The sequence below is a fragment of the Myotis yumanensis genome, unplaced genomic scaffold (genome assembly GCF_028538775.1).
Source record: "Myotis yumanensis isolate MYYU_CA2020_CCGP unplaced genomic scaffold, mMyoYum1.0.hap1 SCAF_3, whole genome shotgun sequence".
Classification (NCBI taxonomy): domain Eukaryota; kingdom Metazoa; phylum Chordata; class Mammalia; order Chiroptera; family Vespertilionidae; genus Myotis; species Myotis yumanensis.
Genome location: NW_027223754.1, coordinates 177569046 through 177587652, shown reverse-complemented (window position 1 = coordinate 177587652; position 18607 = coordinate 177569046). Strand labels below are relative to the sequence as shown.

At 41.6% G+C, this 18607-nt stretch overlaps 1 long non-coding RNA gene and 1 pseudogene across 1 annotated transcript in view; one reads left to right on the top strand and one right to left on the bottom strand.

Annotated features, from left to right (window-relative positions):
* Nucleotides 1-7410: 7410 nt before the first annotated feature.
* Nucleotides 7411-18607, top strand: part of LOC139005606 (uncharacterized) — a 36547-nt gene continuing 25350 nt past the window's right edge. Inside the window, exons 1-2 of the long non-coding RNA XR_011470686.1 lie at nucleotides 7411-7502; nucleotides 8317-8467. This is a non-coding gene — a long non-coding RNA (uncharacterized lncRNA). The remainder of the gene's footprint in view (nucleotides 7503-8316; nucleotides 8468-18607) is intronic.
* LOC139007866 (small nucleolar RNA SNORA5) lies at nucleotides 8688-8833 on the bottom strand (annotated as a pseudogene).

The following is an 18607-nucleotide window of genomic DNA, read 5'->3' as shown; positions in this document are numbered from 1 at the left end:
TTGAGTGCTGACAAACACATCCCTCATGCTGCATGTGGGTGGGAACACTATAATGGGAAAGGAATTTGTGGGAAATCTGGCCTCAGCTTAGTTTCATTTAGTTGAACAATCCAGTTTTTGAAATTATCAATGCTAAAGAGGGAATTATTGTTTCTCTCCTACTTTTCATGACTAAGTTGTGTCGTTGTCTTTTTTACATGCATTTCATTTTTACAGTACCTCCTTGGAGTGGCTTCTGCTATTATGATGCTACATATTCAGAAAGTAAGATTAACTCTCTAAGACACACAAGTGAACAAATTAACATCCAAACTCAAGCCTGGGCTTTGATAACATATGTCATCATGGGTTTTTTGTTTGTTTTGTTTTAAAATATATTTTATTGATTTTTCACAGAGAGGAAGGGAATGGGATAGAGAGTTAGAAACATCAATGAGAGAGAAACATCGATCAGCTGCCGCCTGCACACCCCCTACTGGGGATGTGCCCACAACCAAAGTACATGCCCTTGACTGGAATCGAACCTGGGACCCTTCAGTCCGCAGGCCACTGCTCTATCCACCGAGCCAAATCTGTTAGGGCTGTCATCACAGTTTTTAATATAAAAGTTATTTGGCTTATATGTCTCTATGAAATATTCCTTTTTAAACCACAAGGATTCAGGACTCCAGATCACTCTTGAAATTGCCGAAATAATCTCCAGTAGAATTTCAGGAGGGATACCTGTGGGCCGCCTGCCTCCAAATCCCCGGGTGCTTGTGAAAGCTGCAGGTACCCCGTGCCCTGCCTAAACTTTCCAGATCAGAATCTTGTGCAGAAGACCAGAACTTTTCATTTTAAACTGATTTCCTGGGTGACTCATACGCAGCCAAGTCGGAGAACTCCTCCTGAATCATAATTACAATCATTGTCCCCGGGAAGTTGGGGGAATGTCTCTAAACCAGCGGTTCTCAACCTGTGGGTCGTGACCCCTTTGGCAGTCGAACAACCCTTTCACAGGGGTCGCTTAAGACCATCCTGTATATCAGTTATTTACATTAAAATTCATAACAGTAGCAACATTACAGTTATGAAGTAGCAACAAAAATAATTTTATGGTTGGGTCACAACACGAGGAACTGTATTAAAGGGCCAGAAGGTTGAGAACCACTGCAACCATCACAGAGGTGACTGGCTCTGTCAGAGGAATACTTCCATCAGCCCCTTAATGCTTGACTACTTCCCTTGCACCAAGAATCTGACCAGTGAATAAAGATTTGCTAATAGGAGTCAAGGAGTGCAATGCAACCAAAGAGCAGAGGGGTGATGGAGGAATACCCCTTTCCTGAATTTGAAGTGTAATTTAAAGAAACACTGAACCTGAATATACTAATGGCTTAATTTAAAAATGTGTTGAATGCTGACTTTAGGAAATATTTGAAAATGTAAACATTTGTAAATTAGGAGCTTATGCTAAGGAAGAATTTCAATGTAAAATTTAAAATGAAGCAGGTGGCTGATGGAGAAGTCAGGCAGGAGGTTGTTTCTCACTGTGTGAGAGAGGAGAAACAGAGGCAAGTAGAGGGGTGTGGAGGGCAGCATTTGTAAACAGAAATAACCTTCACTCACATTCTTTCAGCCCAAGGTTAAGTGGTAGTATCCTGTTTTTCAGTTTCAAAATTTGAGTCACAGAGAAGTTCCATGAATTGCCAAAGGTCAATTGGTTAGTCAATGGCAGGCCGACCAGTGACTCCAAACCCACTACTTTTTCCACCTAATTATACTGCATTTTCTTTTGTCTTAAGCCTTCCAACTAGAGTTCAGTCCATCTGGGGATATCATATCTGTCCAAGTCAATTTGAAGTAATGTGGCAGGGCCTTGGGTAACCACATTAGTGTTTTTGAGCCTTACGTATAATTTTTTTTTCCCCTTTAGGATAATTACAAACTGCTGTGTTTTAATTACGATGACTTTTAGAATGCTCCAGATTTCTTCCTAACAGTTGCCTTTTGTACTGTCTTATCTTCTTATCAAGAATTCTAAGTTCTCCTGCAATCCGGTGGGATTTTTCCTTCAGAAGAGACGCCAGCCGACATAGTCCCATCCAAAAGGTGGGGTGGAGGAGCACAGAAACAGGCTCCACTGAGTAGTAGCTGTAAGGGCTCTCAGGTAGCTCCTTTTGGTTGAAAGCATATAAAGCAAGAGTCTTTTCCAAGCCATTTGGAGGCAATTTACAGGCAAAATACGTGGTCTCCATAAAAGCCGTGATTCTGATTTCCATGTGTCATCTGCATGTTGCACAACTCTGTAAGTTATTTATAGAAACAATTTAGGAAAAGGAAGCAGCTCTGTAATACGCTGTGATTAAAGAATCACCGAAAAAGGAAAAACAATCACTGAGCATCCCTTACGTGGCCAATGCTTCCATGGATGTTAGTTTATTTTTGAAAATGCAGATGAAATAGAGGGGCTCTTTCTCTAATATGCAAAGACAACATAATTGTGTTATGAAGGCAGTTGTGACTTTCCCATACATAACCCAGAGGTCAGGGTTTTCTCCCATTCAGAGTCACCTCCCTGTGGACATTTGGGAAAGGCGACAGGGAATTTAAGTTTATCTCTGTTTCTAAATCACCACTCCTTGCACTTCCTCTCCTCCCTGGTGTGTCCCTGCCGCCTCTTCAAAGGGTTCATAGAACAGGACACAGTCAAAGGTCTGATGGTATGATTGGTATGTAAAAAGCTGTACATATTTAATATATACAAATGGATGAATTCGGGGATAGGTATATACCCATGAAACCATCACCACTTTCAAGGCCATAAACATATCCACCACCTCCCAAAGTTTCCTCCCACTCCCTTTGTGATAATAACAGTAATATAATAATCAATATATTGATCTTATTACTAGATTAATAGTATATTAATGTAAACATAACAATTAATATCATAGTATGCTTATCTTATTTTTTGTATTATGAGTAAAGGAAAACCAGAGGGTAAAGATACTGTCTGGAAAGCCTATAGGGAGGTAAGGGGCTTTAAAGAAAGGGAAGTACACAAGTTCCAGAAAGCACAGTGTCTTCCTAATAGAAGAGTAAGCACACCAAACTGGTTCTAAGGTAAATATGCATTTATAATTACATCCTGTAAGTAACTGAAACCTCCATCATTGAACTAAAGAGTGTACAACCTGTTGTGTTGAGCCCATGGCAACAGCTGCAGCAGCAGCAGGTTCCATCTCAGCTGCTGCCCAGACAGCACAACAGGTAACGATGTTTACAGTGGACTTCGGAGACATTTTAGCACTAAGCAAGCATGACATTTAAGGAAAGAAAAATCTCTGAATGCTCATGCAAAAACCTGGGCATTTCCCATGTAACCCGAAAGAGCATGCTAAGGAAAGATGACTGACTCTAGGAACATGAAGCCAGACAGCAAGGTAGCAGTTGGCGTGTCCTCATCAGAGCCTAATGTGGGCTCAGACCCTGCCTGGCCACACCCAGGAGAGCCGGCATTAACAAGGGCACGTTCTGCATTAGGGCAAAGTCTCTAAGCAGTCCGGGGGTTCTGGAGAGAAAGGAGGAGAGAGAGAGAAGGAGGGAGAGAAAAAGAGAGAGAGAAAGAGAGAGAGAGAGAGCTCTTAGATAAGCAGAGGGCACAGGGCAAGATGCCAACAGGTGGTGGTAAGGGAGCAAAGCTGAGTCAGGGAAGCATCCAGGTGCTCAGGGAAGGCATGGAGGTGGGCAGAGTTTTTGATGCCTATAAACCAGGATTAGCCTTGGAGATTTATTTTCTGATGCCATCAGCTCTTATGAATGCATAATGGCAACTTCCCTCACTTTCTGTCCTTAGGCATTGTAGCAGCAGGGCCTTTCAGCAGCCACACTGGTGAAACTGATCTATGCACTGTTTTTCTAGGAGTGTTTGTGCCTGCTGAGCCATCACACTCTCTGGCTCTGGCCTCCCTGTGGCCAACATCAGGCATTTGCATAGCCATTAGCCAGAAAGCTGCCTATGGTCATACATCAGAAAAAAATTAATACCAACACCAACCTTACACTTGGGGCACAGGGTAAGAGTTTACAGGCACCAGCATGCTTTCACATCCCTTCTCATTTAGTCCTGGTATTGCATCTGGTGCTGCTCAGGCACATCTGGAAGACCGAGTGTTGATGGCCAACATCTGGAAGAGTGTGTGTCAGGGAGACACATCTGGCGCTCTCCCCATACCACCTTCCTTCCTGTCACTCTCTTTAGAGGACTCAGGACAGGGAGTACAACACCTGGCTTTTAAGCCCCGTTCCTCTTACTGAGTTCAAGGGCAAAGTCATAGCACTTTTAAGGGTATAATCACATATTGGGTGATTTCTAAACTTCTTTTCAATGTCAAGATACTACTATTTTGTAACAATTTTGAGCAGTAGACAGCAAGGATATTGCTATGCTCCTGCAAAATGGGGACCCTGCTATTTGGAAATTTTACTGATTCCTACCCCAAAGTTACACAGGTGCAACGTCTCTGGACACCTCATCTAGCATTCTTCCACTATATCACTCACATGTGTGAGCGCACACGTGGATGAAACTTGCCCTGCTTAGCTCTGGCTCAGATAACAGATACAGATGAAAGACTGCGCTTTCAGCTAAACCAGTGGTTCTCAACCTTCTGGTCCTTTCAATAAGTTCCTCATGTTGTGACCCAACCATAAAATTATTTTTGTTGCTACTTCATAACTGTAATGTTGCTACTGTTATGAATCATAATGTAAATATCTGATATGCAGGATGGTCTTAGGCAACCCCTGTGAAAGGGTCGTTCGACCACCAAAGGTGTCGCGACCCCCAGGTTGAGAACCACTAAGCTAAACTCTACTAGTTACTTGACAGTATGTGGCTAAATAAAATTTCACAAATTCACAGCCTGCAGACAGGAGTTGTCCCAAAGCTCTGTTTTATTTGGCAAAAAAATTGACCTGTTGCTATATTTTAATTTTGGATATTTTACATGATAATCAAGATGATCAGAATCAAGATGATAATTGGCTAAAATGAGTTCACGATTGTATTGTTCTCTCAGTGTTTTTCAACCTTGGCAGTGTTGACATTTGGGTACAGATAATTCTTTGTTGTTGGGGCTGTCCGGTGTATTTTTAGATGTTAAGTACTATCCCTGTCCGTTACGTACCCGATGCCAGTAGCACCTTCTCCTCTTTGTGACAGCCAGTGTGGCATTGCCAAGTGTAACCTGGGAGGCCAGACTGCCTTGACTGGAAACCACTGCTGAAGGCATTTGAGTAGTGGTCCCTGGGAAAGAGGATTTTGGAGCTGGCGAAGGTGTAGCACAACCCTCTCCCTTACAGAGGAGGAAACCGAAGCCCATCCAGAGAGGAGATGGGCCAAGCCCAGGTGGCAGAGCTGGGACTGGAACCCAGGTCCTCGGAATCCTCGTGCAGTGCACTTTTCACCTAACTTTCTGCCTGCAAAGCCCCTACCCACCTGCCAGCTCCTGCCTGTTTTAGCTGCTGATGGGAAGGTCTGCCTGCTGCTCTCCCGCCCTCCTGCACTCTGACCCCTGCCAGTGTGTCCTGAGTCAAACAGAGCAGCTCTTCATTTAAAGGGGCATCTCTTCCATCCAGTGGGTCCGGATTGTTTCACTCAGATACGAAGGGCTGTTTTCTAAACATGTATCTCGTTCTCTGTTCCATTTATTAAGCACAGGATGTTCCCCATTCCCAGCTGATTTAGCTCACCCGTCTCCTGAATTCTTGAATCAACAGTTCCCCTAAAGCCACTTAGAAAATGTGCAGCCCCAACCAAGCATTTGTTTGAAGTCATTTTGTCACTCGGCAAACTCCTCAGGAATGTGGCCATGATACAACAGTTAGATATTTATATACTTAGAATTTATTTCACCATCTTAAGTCTTGTCCTTTTTTATAAAAATAGTTTTAAGAACATATTAAAGAGTTCCCACAAGAGATATTTTCTTTTCAGAATAACAGATTCCTCTGATGTCAGAGAGCCCTTGATGAAGTTCACTGGACTGAGCCCCAATCTGACCACCCAGGGTAGGCAGGTCCTTAGCTTTCTCAACTATAAAGCATCATGTTTGGGTGGCCACTAAGAGCCCTTGAAGCTCTCATGTTGAGTTAGCTGGGTTCTTGCTTCATCTGCTAGTATGTGAGATTTCTCCCCTTGAGTCCTGTGCTATTGCACATTGACAGAGAAAGCCAAAGACACCTATTGTAAAATGTTATTCTTTTACACATCCACCGGGGACACCTCCACAGATTTATTAGAAATGTTCTCAGTGGTCTGTGAAATATATTAGAAAGTTACTTTGCCAGGTGGCCCAGCAATTTTTCACTCAGCTTTGTGGGTATGTACTTCTTTAGCTATCCTGCTAAATGTGAGAATCATCTGAGCAAGTGATGATTCATGAATCAGCCTCCTCCCTCTTCCTACCACCCACAATCCTTCCCACCAATATAGTAAGACTGGTCCTATGTTTTCCTATATTTGTGATCTGCAGTTTATGGAGCACTGCCACGTGACCACTTATTACTGTAGAATAATGTGTTCTTGTTATCTTTGTTTCTATCTGGATACATCTCTCTCTCTCTCTCTCTGGTATAGTTTCCTACAGACTCAGTTTCTGATTATCTCTCCTCTCCTCATCTCACCCCTCCCCTCCCCTTTCTTTCTCTCCCCCTTCTCTTCCCTGTTCTTTCCTTGGGGTGGTTTAGGGGAATCTCTGCATTAAAGGAAATGTTAATGGTATAGCAGTGCACACAGGGTTGTAGGTAACAATCCCTGTGTAATGTGTTGAGTAGGCTTGATTATGAGGTACGGTTGGACAAATGAAGAATGGAAAGAAAGGCAACAGGAGCTCAGGTGCATGAACTGAAAGAATGAATTGGGCATTAAAGGAGGGCAGCAATTTGGATTTACTCAAGACACCCGATTCTGAACATAGAACTGTCAGATGACTGATAGCCTGTAGGAAGTGGGTGAGTCTGGGCCCATGATGAAGGTTTTACTACCTAAAATGGAGAAGGAGGAGGAGGCCAAGGCAGTGAGTTACTCTATCACCAAAACTCACTCCTGCTTAATCCGACCCACTTTGTGAGTCCCTATGTAGAGTTACACATACCCTTTTTTTAAATCTCCTTATCAAGAACAAAATCAAATGGACTGATTGAAATGTTTGCTTATTACAATAAAAACATGGTTAGCTATACCAATTGAACATTGACTTTGTGTCGAGTGTTCTACATATTATTTTAGAAGATTACAAACAATCCTATGGGTCATTGCTAGCTGACCTTGAGTATGTATTCTTCCTCTCTTTGTTAGCAAGTTAAGTCTTGAATTTTGACAGGGTGCATGGCATCCCAGCTAAAGACCCCTTCTTCTAGCTTGTCTTACAGATTAGTGTGGCCACGTGACTCCATGCTTGCCAATGGGATGTGAGCACAGGAGATATAAACAACTTGCAGTTCATGCCCTTAAAAAGGTAGGATTATGCTCTCCCCTTCTTCATCCCCTTTCCCACTGGCTGGAATGTGGATGTGAAGGCAACAGTTGGAAAGAGAGAGTTTAGCTCTGAGATGAAAGCTGAGTGTTAAAGATGCAAAACAGAGCAGGAACAGAATGGCCTCAAACTGTCAAGCTGCCCTTGGGCTCTGCACTGGTGATGTTCAGATTGTGTCATGAGAGAGAAATACACTCCTGCCTCTTTTAAGCCACAATTATTTTGACTTTTGTTACAACAGCCAGACCTGTTTACTAATGAATACCAGTATCCATTGTTAAATCCATTGTGCAATGAGAATCTGAGACTCAAAAGACAAATAATTTGCCCGAAACTGCTTATAGAGAAGGCCCTTCAAGCAGCTCAAATATGATTCTTTCTCTTAGCATTCCTCTCTGATATGAAATCATAGGGCTTTCTCCCCGCCAATGGAATGCCCAAGTCTGAACCAAATGTGCATCCTGGACCATATGCCTGGAGGAGCAGATGTTAACCTCCCTCCTGGGACTCAGACCTCATCAGAGGCTGAGTTAGTTTGGGATTCATATAACCTATATGGTAGGTCAATAAATCATAAAAATAATCATCCTCCCTTAGTACCAACTTGGTTACTAGCATTTTGCATTTAAAGGCTTATGATTGATAATTGATATATTTAATACAACACTGTTTAGCACCAAAACAGAGGATGTGTCCCATGCTATTTTATCTGTCCATCTAAAAATTTAAATATTGTATGTGAGTGAGATTTGGGTTGTGAGAGCTATCATGATTTCTCTGATGATTGTCTTTTCAGGGGAATTGAGGGTCTACTTGTGAGATGCCAGAAAGGAGGTGTGACCATCAGTATTTTCCTCAGTTATCTCTGCTCTTCTGCATCTTCAAAGTGATCTCAGCAGCTCTAATGCCATTTGGAAATTTCTGGTCTTGATCTAAGAACTACAGAGGTAAGACAGCTCAGTCATATCTATAATCCATAACTTAATGCCAGTCATTTCTGACACTCTTTCCAAGTTAGTTGGAATCATATGGGCAAACAAAGGGAGGAGCAAGAAGAGAAATTTATTTTCTTTCTGAAAATTCAAGCACTTTTTAACTGAGAGTACAACAAAGATAACATATCACATTGTGTGCATGAATGTAAAAGCCCTCATCACTTTTTTTTTTTTATGTCTGTAGCCAAACTTATCCCTGAGGCCCAGCAGAGGGGATCAGGGCCCATGCACCACAGTGTTTCTGTGGCAGCCTTTTGGGCCAATGCCTGCCATGGGTGGGCTCATCACTTTTGTGTTCAGAAATTTGCCTTTTCCACAAGAAGTTTCTTTAAATGTGGTCTCCTCTTTCCACAGTTGTCTATCAATTGTCAAATGCCACTTAACTATAGCATCTGATTCTTGTTCGCCAGATTTTTTTTTTTGCAGTTTATTGTTCTTTACCTGCACTTACTAAACTCTAGAGATCTCACCCAAGTTACGCAATTCCTTTATCAAAGGTAAGTAAAATAGAGCTCTTGTATTTTCACATTCTTCAGTAATTCTTATTGCTCAGAGAAATGCATTCTTTAGTAATGTGTATGTGCTTGGGAGGGGGTGATGGCAAAGGGGAAGGAAAATGGTTTTTAATCGATTAAAACGTGGTGCTTATTGTCTGTACTGTCAGGACTGAGAGTCCCCAACATGAAGGCGAGGCAGTGTGCATGTACTCAACTGCAAACATGCTCGAAGGGTTGCTACATGCTGTTGCCTACGATAAAACTTTAATGATTATCTCTCTGCCTCAGAAAGCTTACAGTCTGTGGCGTAGCCCAGTCACCAGGGATATCAGAACGGCGTGATGGGAATGTCATGTGGATAATCATAGGGCACTAAAGAAGCAGATAGTGGTGACATTCAACTCTGTCTGGAGAGATCAGGGGTGGCTTTCTGGAAGAGAGGGTGGTGTTTGAGTGAGAGCTGAATAGAAGCTGCTAATGCAAAAAGGTAGAGAATAACATTGCAAGACTCCAGACATGACAAGAGTAAGTTTGGGAACACTGAGTGGTTCCAGACTTCAGGAGCATAGAGTAATGAAAGCTGAAGTCAAAAGCAGGGACCAGCTTCAATGCCCAGGAAAACCAGGTATCAAGTAGGAGGGGTCAGAGGTCAATGCAAACAGGTCCAACCAGGCTGAGGAAGCTTTAGTCACATCAGTGCTGAAGACTGAGGCTGGGGGAGGGACGGGGGGAGAGAGGAATGTGTTAAGGAAAATTTAGAGTGTTGCACTTAATGTCAATGTTTTGTTAAGTGAGAGACAAAATGTTCTCGAACAGGGATACTTCAAACAAAAAGCGGAATGAAGCTCAGAGGCATGATTTTACAAGATGGCTTATAAAGTGAGGAAGTTGTTTAACCTTTACAATGATTGGTTATTTCAACATGGATTTCCAGAAGGCAGGGGATTGGTTGAAAGTGATTATCTTCTACCATTTAAAGAAGATGACTTAAGCTTCTTTTATCAGAGGCATTTACAAGAAGCAACCTAAGTGAAGTTGTGCTTGTGCCTATTGCAAGTAATAAGCTAGATTTCATTTTGCTTTCATGGCTTAAATGGTTTTGTCTGCTTTGAAGATTTCAAGCCTGCTCTCAATTTTATTTTAACTAAAGAAAATAACATGCTGAGGGCCTACTATGTGCTAGATACTGTGTATTATTCAATCAAGTTCTTACACATATCCTTCAGGTAGTATCATTATCACCATTTCAGAGCTGACGAACATGGTCTCAGAAGGTAGACTGACCCGTGTCACAGTCCTCATGAGGAGTAGATCTGTGTCCTTTCTGTCAGCGACTCCAGAGCAAGAGAGAGCAAGTTGCAATGAGCTGGATAGAAGCAACGGGAGTCAGAGCTGGGCTTTATGTGGTTCCATGGGGACGGGAACATCTGGCACAAGACTCAGGCAGTGGACTATCTTCAGGACAACATTGATAAACTTCTGTGAGTGTGGGATGCTAGGTCCTAAGGTCAAGGTCTAGTAAAAGACAAAGGCAAAACCAAATTTGTCTAGAGAAAAAGTTAACTGGAATTTGGGATATAAGCAAAAAAAGTAGCCAGAAGAGGTGAGGAGTTGAAAGAGAAGGGCCAAGCACCATGGTGGGAGGTAGCAGCTACAGAAAAGTGACCAGGGAGTAAGGTCCCTGCGGGTGAAGTGTCTGAGAGGCTTTGAAGAATAGGAATGTCTAATGTTTAATTATAATTTGTTTGGTTGCTTCACTGTAAACTCCAGCAATTATCCCAATTTTTCTATAACATTACGCCCCACACACTTACACAACCTTGTGTTTGGGACAGGCTCAGTGGCTATCCTGACAGGAAGAAGAGGACTGTGTGGTGTGGAGGGACAGGCAACAAAGAAGGGAGAATAAGCATAGGAAAGTGAGGATCCATAAATGGAGTGATTTGGCCTTACTCTGAGGTGGCCAGGACAATTATAAACAACCTCCTGCCCACGTGTCAGAAATTAACAGAGGGCTTGAAAGAGTTGTTGCATGGCTAACCTCATAAAGCATGAGAATTCAAAACAATTTCATTTAAATCCCAAAGGGCATGTTGACTTTAGCGGACATTTGGTTTGTGAAAAGGAGCTATTTCTAATGGAGCTACTCAAGAATTAAGTCAATGGCCTTGGGCAGCAGTTAATTTCCCATCCCTGGTAGTGTTTAGGAAAAAAATACACACCCCAGGCATGGCAGTGGTGAAGTGGGCTCAGGTGTAAGATGGGGACAGCCCATACACATAACCTGTCAAACTCCCTCCCAATCCCAAGAGTTCAGAAGTAAATGTTAAGACTCCTAAATAAATCAAGTATCTACACAAATAGGACTTGGATTTGGGAATGCACAGCTGCTAAAAGTTCAGAGTGAAGGAAGAAATAAGGAATCCACCTTAACAGGTTTGTTAAACTATTAACCAAGAGATGGATCCAGTTGCCTTGCCATTGAGACAAGTTTCTGGTTCAATTGAGACTTTCTCATGTGTTTCCTGCTACTCAACAAGTAGTGGCTTGGTTTAGGCAGCCCAGGACTGGCTTTGAGAGCAGGTGGGCAAATGTACCTGCCTGAAGATGGATCTAACATGTTGAGGAATTTTTTGCCTGTTAAGATTCAGACATGGACCTGGCCACCCTTTGTCCCAGATCATTAGTGATGTCCACAGGGCTCAAGGCACCTTGAGAGAGTGAGAGCCCCAAGCTCAAGAGAGAAGGAAACAAAGGTGAAGAGAAAAAGACAGAGAAGCAGCAATTTAGTGAAAACATCGGGAATAACTAGCTCTCCTTTCTCTATGGGCTGGCCAGAAAAAAACAACCAGACATTGCTTCCCTCCTAGACAGATCCAAGGATAAGGTACATGCAAAGATTGTACTTAGATTCTCTCTCAAAATGTGACCAGAACAGTATATGCAAGTTGGAGGGAAATACCTAAGTAAATATGATATCCTGCCAATGCTCAAATTTTATGTGCTAGCCAGGATGAAGATAGCTTGGGTAGATGAAATTAATAGATAAACCGTAAGTTTACAAAAAGCAGACTCAATTAGTTTGAATTTCAGCTTATAAGGTATTTCCCCACCCACGCATGATAAAGCAGCAGTGAGAAGAGTCAGAAGTCATGAAGGAGGGAGAGACACAAAGGACTAAATCAACCATAGACTAGATCATCGACCCTGGAAAACTGACTGTAGACTTCAAATAGTTTCTGATATTTGAATTAAAATAAAAGTTCCCATATGAAACCAGTCTAGGAAAGGCCTTCTGGGTGAATTTCTCGAACTCCCCTAAGTGTTAGATTCCTCCACTGAGCAGGACTGAACACATCTCTGGAGGGTGAGGTCAAGTGCACTTTGATTAGATTTTTGAGACCAAGAAGTGCAGTTCTGCCCCCAGAGTGTCCTATCTTTGTGCACACTAGAGATTCATTTACAATCTCACCAAGTAACTTCAGAAGACTGAATCACAGTTAAGCTACCTCTTGGTTTGAGAAATGTTTTTCTTATAAGAAACTCTTTTTGATTTAGTGGAAAATGTTAGAATGTATGATTACCCATCCATTTAGTTAACAAGCATGTTTTAGTCCTTCCTTTAGACCAGGCACTGTGCTAGATTCTGCTGATAAAAAGATGAAAGCATATGGATGCCCTGGAATAGCTTAGTCTAGTGAATAAAATATTCATGCAAACAAGATTAAGACATGGTAAACTAGTCACTAAAGTACAGGAGTGGGCCCTGTGCCGAGGTGAACCCTGGGATGTGGGGAAAGGCCTCCCAGCAGAGAAGGAGCCTGGACTGAGCAGCCAGTGGTTGAGTGGGAGTTTATCAGATAAGAAACAGGTAAATGGCATTTCAGGGAGAGGGAATAGTACCTTGCCCTGGAAGGAGAATCTATAGCAGTGGTGCCCCGGTCAAGGTGAAATGTTGTGCTCTTTGGCTATGCAAGAGTTTCTCCCTGGAAAATGAACAAATGCATGGTGAGACTCAAGTGCTTCCTTGCATTTGAAGTTCAACAAATATAACAATACTAATTCAGAACAAAAGAAAATTTAAAAATGTTGACTGGTTTCTTTGTGTTGCCTCAAGACAAGTGCCAAGGGATTTAGGGTTACTGTCTTAGAACAGCCAGGGCCACATTGTGGGCTCTGGCTGCAGTCACGCAGGGCCCATGCTAAGGAGCCTCTCCTTTGGATGAATGCTCTTCTGTTGTTAACTTGAAATTCTTTAATAAAATTTCATCAAAGGGCCCTGCATTTTTAAATATTTTATTGGGTCCCTAAAACTATGTAGCTGATGTTGAGAATAGAACATTTTCTGAGAGTTTGAAATAGTTCAAAATTGTAGTGTTTTAAGTAGAGGGAGGGAGAGGTGGCTGATGAGGTTTAACAAATAAGTAGGGGCCTATATTGAAAGGCCTGGAAGTCTTGCTAAATATTTAGAATTTGCCTGTAGGAAAAGGATAGTCACTGAAGACTTTGAGTAAAAACGTAGCATGAACAGATGCAGCTTTTGATCATTCTGGGGTAATGTAGGCGATAGAGTAGAAATACAACAATGTTTTCCCCATTTCAAATTAATGCCTTTTTATGTTTGAATTTCATTTATTGGGTATAAAGTTTTGGTCCATGTTAACACTGGAAGGTCCCTAAGAAGAATAACTGCCAGGATTAATCTATTTTAGGGTAAATGAAGATAATGAGATCTGCAAGCACTTTTGATTAATGGAGGTAGCAAAGTTGGAAAAACAGGAGGCAGAGGGTTCTGTGTGCAGGGGCTGAACCTTTAGGGGAAGCTTAGACTTCCTTTCGTTTTGCACAAGACCAGCTTGACCCACAGTGGGGCCTTGACTTACGAGTGTCCCACTAACGAGTTTTTCGAGATACGAGCTGTCTCTCGGCCGATTTTTTGCTTTGAGTTGCGAGCTAAAATTCGGGTTATGAGCCAGCTTCAGATACCCCACCGCTAGTTGGCGCAGCGAACGTCACAGTGAACGCCACAACATCAGCCCAGCATCACGTGTCTCACTTGTTCACTTTTTGATTTGACATACGAGTAATTTGAGTTACGAACTCCATCACAGAACGAATTAAACTTGTAAGTCAAGGCCCCACTGTATAAACATTTCTTCCTAAAGTTGCGTTTAGTTCCTCCTACCCAGAATCCTTTACTGCAGTGGTTCTCAGAGTGGGATCCCTGGGAAAGCAGCATCAGCATCACGTGGAACTTGTTAGAATGCAGTCTCTGTCCCACCCCAGCTGTACTGAGTCAGAAACTTCGGAGTTGTAAACCAAGGAGGTGGTTACAAGCTCCCCAGGTGACCCTCATGCAGCTAAGAACAGTGCATCATTGCAGGTGATCTGTGCCTCTGTAACTCAAACATTAAGGCAGTGGTTCTCAACCTTCCTAATGCTGTGACCCTTTAATACAGTTCTTCATGTTGTGGTGACCCCCAACCATAAAATTATTTTCGTTGCTACTTCATAACTGTAATTTTGCTACTGTAATGAATCGTAATGTAAATATCTGATATGCAGGAAGTATTTTCATTGTTATAAATTGAACATAATTAAAACATAGTGATTAATCACAAAAACAATATGTAATTATATATGTGTTTTCTGGTGGTCTTAGGCGACCCACAGGTTGAGAACCACTGCATTAAGGGGAGGAAGGTGGAAATGCCCATTGAGTATTAGGGCGAATAACCTCTTGTGACAGCATGGCTGGGCCTGTAGATTATTATGCTAAGTGAAATCAGTCAGTCAGAGAAATACAAATAACATATGATCTTACTTATATGTGTAATCTAACAAACAAAATAAGCTGATGGACAAAATAGAAACAGAGGAATGGATACATGGAAGGGCCTGACAACTGTCCAGGGGGTGGTGGGGCGGGGGTGGCGGGGGGGTGGGAAGGGGAGGAAGGGACTGGATGAAAGAAGGTGAATGGATTAGCCAAAGTGATTGTAAAAGCAAGACAAGTTAGTCCTTGTTCTAAACGGTTTTTACATGAATGTACATTCAGTGAGTGATCTAGGATATATATATACTATCTTCATAGGTAATATACACTATCTTCATAGGTAATAATTCCATAGTTCCAGAATGACTTTAAAATGTTGTATATTGTGGCACAGGTTATGAATCACAGCCACTGGAGTTAACAATGGCATTTAGCACAACCAGATGAACATGATTTTCTTTTTCCAATGTAAGCATGGTCATTAGATGGGGAGAATGTTTAACTGGTACCATCATCTTCCAAAGGATCATTTCTGTTGATAGTGCTGGAATTTTTCATTTCTTGTGTCTTACATCGCACCAGTAGTATTGCAGCTATGTTAATACATGTCCAAAAGTCACCTTCGTTTACATAGTCTATAATATTTCTGAAATGCAGCCTGAGTTGTTGCTAAAACCTGCATTTCTCAGATTCTTTCCATTGTCTTCCATGAGTAATTCAATATACAGGCGAGGATAAAAGAGTAAACACTTTAGTATTAATCCAAATTTTTCCAATGGAATTTTAAACAGTTTGACAGTTCCGTCTTGTTAAAAAGTGATATAAAATAAATGCTTCATAGCAAACAATTGTCCAGCAAATATTATAATTCTGTCTCATATTCTCACAGTGAACTGTTTTCTGAATCTTTCAGTGAAATTCTTTCAAATTAGAACTCAATGATCTTCTTTATATTCTATCCAAAGTTTGAAATACACGAACCTGTGTCTACTTACTTGAACAATGGCCTCTATTATGATGTCTTTTTCTTTAAATCCAAATATTATACTCAGCATTTTAGGAATTCCCTATCCCAAATACAGGCAATTAAATTGTCTATAAGTTATTCAGAGCTTTAGAAAATGAAATGAAATAGGAGTTTGTACTTTGAAATGAGTCCAAAAATGTGTACCATTTGTCAATGCTAGTCTCTGTCAAATAGTCCTTGTTATCTTCTGGTTGTGCTGTTAACAGACAAAATAATCTGACACAGACTTCTCTAACAAAGATATTCCCTTCCTAGGAGAAGTCTGGCCTTTCTCAGCAATTGGGACTCAAATTCTTGACCTTGCAGACAGGAGAGAGACCAGAATGCTTCTTGGTGCCATTTGAAAATGCCCCCAGGATAAATAAGGGGACATACGTGGGCATTGTATTGTTTTTACCAACATCTAGGACTAACTCAGAGCTGATAGCTAGAGACTCTAGACTAAGAGAACACTGGTCTGCAGTGTTGGAAACCCTGGAGCTAATGCCCAAGGACAGGGCTCAGGTGCAAGGTTTGCATCATTGGCCTGGCCTTCCTTTGGCATCATCACTCTGGGTTGAGACAAGAACAAAAATGGTCAGCACCCTTTTCTTTTCAATTACTGTTTATCCCAATCAACTGTGTGCTTTTCCTCATAATCTAGGGTTCCAAAGGTGAGGTTCTCTTCCGCCTCTCAAAAAACTAGATAAAGCAAGGAAGGAAACAAATTTAACCAATATACAGAACGGGATGGAAGGATGATGATCTCTTCTTAATCATTTTGGGATATTTGAATATTAACTCAAATGTATCTCTAATTGGTAGACTTTCAGGTAGTGTGAAGAAAATGTTTGGGAGCCAGGGCCTCTTTAATAAAGCAGAGAGGTTGGGGTCACAAATCTTCTTACTCCCCAAACCACCCCACCTCTCTCCACATATTATCCTTCTTGGCTCGGGTAAGGGATGTCCATTGGTACCGCTGTCTTCCTCTTCCATCTGATTCTTGTCTGGTGTCTGTTTTGTCTTAACTTCATCCCTCAGTATATGTGATAGAAGAAGAGGGAAGTTGCCTACTCAACAGTTCTACTTGGATGTCCTAGAGGGCCTATGAATTACACTCTGGAAACATCCTCTCTTACACCCATACCTGTTCCTTATCCTTTGGGACCTCTGTTGGTTATGGCATCAACACCTAGTTGGCCAAGTGAAAAGTCTGGGGATCCTTGGTTTCCTGAGAGGTAGTTAAGACATCATAAGGGCATGGGAGGTTTATGGAACAGTGTGGGAGGAGGAGGAAATTTGGAAGAGAGGTTAGTTTGGCTGGAGAGGGGAGAAGGAAGGGAAGAGGGACAAAAGGAGGGTTGGTTCTCATGTGGGAGGAGGGTGAGGCACACTTTTTCTCCCAAGTGGGAAACTTTCCCATTTCCTCTTCTCCTTAGCATCCACTGAGAGTGTTTCTTGCTGAAACACCCTAATGTATGGAATTATTTCAGAGACAGAACAAGGTCATGCAACATGATCTTATCTCATATAGAGCACAATCCAACAAGCAACCAAAATGTAATTATAACTAATTCATATATTTATCAACCTCTCTGGAGATAGTCAGAGGTAGGGCTGGGGTAGGGGAAGTACATTTTTATGCCATAGAAAAAGAGGGAAATGTTTTATAACTCCATTCTTCCCCTATTTTACTATTTTTCATATTCACCATTCTCTAATATCTTTTAAAACCTCTCCATCACTCACGAATTCCAACCTCAATTCCCATTCTCCTCCCATAGAAACCTTCCAAGTTCTCTAGATAACCCCCAGCTATTTACTTGCACCCAACTGCATCATAAGGCCAGGTGTGTGTGTGAGTGTGTGGGGAGGGCATTCCTTAGCTGTTGGAGTGATGAATGGAGGGAAATGGGCCAATTTACCCACAGTCTCTCTGCCTGCAATGTTCTTCTTGGAGATATATTCATGGCTCAGAAAAAAAAAAAAGGAAAACTTGAACATAAAGAAAAGATCTATGAGCAGTGTGTTCTGTCAATGTCCTATAGGTTCATTGTTTAATAGACTCACACAGAATTATTTAAGGCAAAGTACTTTTTGACTCTCTGTTTACTATCGATCAAAAGTCCAAGATTAGTGAAGTTATTTGTTAATTTATACAACCCCCCAGGAGAGATCCAAACAATTTTATGCCCGTAGAAAGGATAACCCCAAAGAATTTAGTTTATTGCTGTGCAGGAGATTAGCCAGTTTTGTCTCTAATCCAACACTCTTTCTTAGCCTGACCCTCTGTTATTAAACTTTTCATGAATACTGGGTCCTCAAATGCTCTTCGAAACAGTCTTCACATCTTACTAATTGCCTTATTAATTATTGAGTAGAATACATCTTTGATGTATGTTCAGTTTTTATTTATGTGACAGTCACCTTTTGAATTTTTGAAAATTGTACTTCAACAACTCTCAGGGAACCCTCGCTTCCTTCAGATACCTGCTTAAATGCCACCTACTTGTGGAGGCTTTCTTTGACCATGCTATAGAAAACAAGACCTGGGTACATGCTCAGCATTCCCTAGTCTCCATTCTTTGCTTTTTTTTTTTTTTTTTTTTTTCCCAATAGCACTTATCTCCACCTAACTAAAAGATGGAAAAATGTACTAGGAAGTCTCATGGCCAAATTGAACTCAGAGGTAGGCATATGCCTTGGCTACACCCCCTGAGTAAAGCACCTTTTAAAAATACGTTTTTAAAAAATCTCAACATCAGAAAAACTCAGTATTTTCCAGTACATGTTTCCCCCTGCTCAATAGTTAG